Consider the following 2,500-nt stretch of genomic DNA (forward strand, 5'->3'; position numbering starts at 1 on the left):
GGGCTGTTTTGGCCTGTTTTTGGTCCGTTCTTGCGTGGCACGGCGACCGTCGTGAGCGGAGCAAAACGTCAGCCATCTCAGCACCCTGGAACCCCCCGGGTGGCACAGGGCTGGATGGGGCTTTCGTATAGCAGGGACGGTGCTGCCTCTCGCTTCGCTCGCTGTTCGCCGCTCACCGCTCGCTCGCTCAGCCAAAAATGGCCAGTTTTGGCCCGTTTTTGGGCTGTTTTGGCCTGTTTTTGGTCCGTTCTTGCATGGCGCGGTGACCGTCGTGAGCGGAGCAAAACGTCAGCCATCTCAGCACCCTGGAACCCCCCGGGTGGCACAGGGCTGGATGGGGCTTTCGTATAGCAGGGACGGTGCTGCCTCACGCTTCGCTCGCTGTTCGCCGCTCGCCGCTCGCTCGCGCAGCCAAAAATGACCAGTTTTGGCCCGTTTTTGGGCTGTTTTGGCCTGTTTATGGTCCGTTCTTGCGTGGTGCGGTGACCGTCGTGAGCGGAGCAAAACGTCAGCCATCTCAGCACCCTGGAACCCCCCGGGTGGCACAGGGCTGGATGGGGCTTTCGTATATAGCAGGGACGGTGCTGCCTCTCGCTTCGCTCGCTGTCCGCCGCTCGCCGCTCGCTCGCGCAGCCAAAAATGGCCAGTTTTGGCCCGTTTTTGGGCCGTTTTGGCCAGTTTTTGGCCTGTTCTTGCATTGCGCGGTGACCGTCGAGAGCGGAGCAAAACGTCAGCCATCTCAGCACCCTGGAACCCCCCGGGTGGCACAGGGCTGGATGGGGCTTTCGTATAGCAGGGACGGTGCTGCCTCTCGCTTCGCTCGCTGTCCGCCGCTCGCCGCTCGCTCGTGCAGCCAAAAATGGCCAGTTTTGGCCCGTTTTTGGGCCGTTTTGGCCAGTTTTTGGCCTGTTCTTGCATTGCGCGGTGACCGTCGAGAGCGGAGCAAAACGTCAGCCATCTCAGCACCCTGGAACCCCCCGGGTGGCACAGGGCTGGATGGGGCTTTCGTATAGCAGGGACGGTGCTGCCTCTCGCTTCGCTCGCTGTCCGCCGCTCGCCGCTCGCTCGTGCAGCCAAAAATGGCCAGTTTTGGCCCGTTTTTGGGCCGTTTTGGCCAGTTTTTGGCCTGTTCTTGCATTGCGCGGTGACCGTCGAGAGCGGAGCAAAACGTCAGCCATCTCAGCACCCTGGAACCCCCCGGGTGGCACAGGGCTGGATGGGGCTTTCGTATAGCAGGGACGGTGCTGCCTCTCGCTTCGCTCGCTGTCCGCCGCTCGCCGCTCGCTCGTGCAGCCAAAAATGGCCAGTTTTGGCCCGTTTTTGGGCCGTTTTGGCCAGTTTTTGGCCTGTTCTTGCATTGCGCGGTGACCGTCGAGAGCGGAGCAAAACGTCAGCCATCTCAGCACCCTGGAACCCCCCGGGTGGCACAGGGCTGGATGGGGCTTTCGTATAGCAGGGACGGTGCTGCCTCTCGCTTCGCTCGCTGTCCGCCGCTCGCCGCTCGCTCGTGCAGCCAAAAATGGCCAGTTTTGGCCCGTTTTTGGGCCGTTTTGGCCAGTTTTTGGCCTGTTCTTGCATTGCGCGGTGACCGTCGAGAGCGGAGCAAAACGTCAGCCATCTCAGCACCCTGGAACCCCCCGGGTGGCACAGGGCTGGATGGGGCTTTCGTATAGCAGGGACGGTGCTGCCTCTCGCTTCGCTCGCTGTCCGCCGCTCGCCGCTCGCTCGCGCAGCCAAAAATGGCCAGTTTTGGCCCGTTTTTGGGCCGTTTTGGCCAGTTTTTGGCCTGTTCTTGCATTGCGCGGTGACCGTCGAGAGCGGAGCAAAACGTCAGCCATCTCAGCACCCTGGAACCCCCCGGGTGGCACAGGGCTGGATGGGGCTTTCGTATAGCAGGGACGGTGCTGCCTCTCGCTTCGCTCGCTGTCCGCCGCTCGCCGCTCGCGCAGCCAAAAATGGCCAGTTTTGGCCCGTTTTTGGGCCGTTTTGGCCAGTTTTTGGCCTGTTCTTGCATTGCGCGGTGACCGTCGAGAGCGGAGCAAAACGTCAGCCATCTCAGCACCCTGGAACCCCCCGGGTGGCACAGGGCTGGATGGGGCTTTCGTATAGCAGGGACGGTGCTGCCTCTCGCTTCGCTCGCTGTTCGCCGCTCGCCGCTCGCTCGCGCAGCCAAAAATGGCCAGTTTTGGCCCGTTTTTGGGCTGTTTTGGCCAGTTTTTGGCCTGTTCTTGCGTGGTGCGGTGACCGTCGTGAGCGGAGCAAAACGTCAGCCATCTCAGCACCCTGGAACCCCCCGGGTGGCACAGGGCTGGATGGGGCTTTCGTATAGCAGGGACGGTGCTGCCTCTCGCTTCGCTCGCTGTTCGCCGCTCGCCGCTCGCTCGCGCAGCCAAAAATGGCCAGTTTTGGCCCGTTTTTGGGCTGTTTTGGCCTGTTTTTGGGCTGTTCTTGTGTGGCGCGGTGACCGTCGTGAGCGGAGCAAAATGTCAGCCATCTCAGC

This window comes from Musa acuminata, unplaced genomic scaffold, assembly GCF_036884655.1.
Source record: "Musa acuminata AAA Group cultivar baxijiao unplaced genomic scaffold, Cavendish_Baxijiao_AAA HiC_scaffold_1003, whole genome shotgun sequence".
In the NCBI taxonomy this organism is placed as follows: Eukaryota; Viridiplantae; Streptophyta; class Magnoliopsida; order Zingiberales; family Musaceae; genus Musa; species Musa acuminata.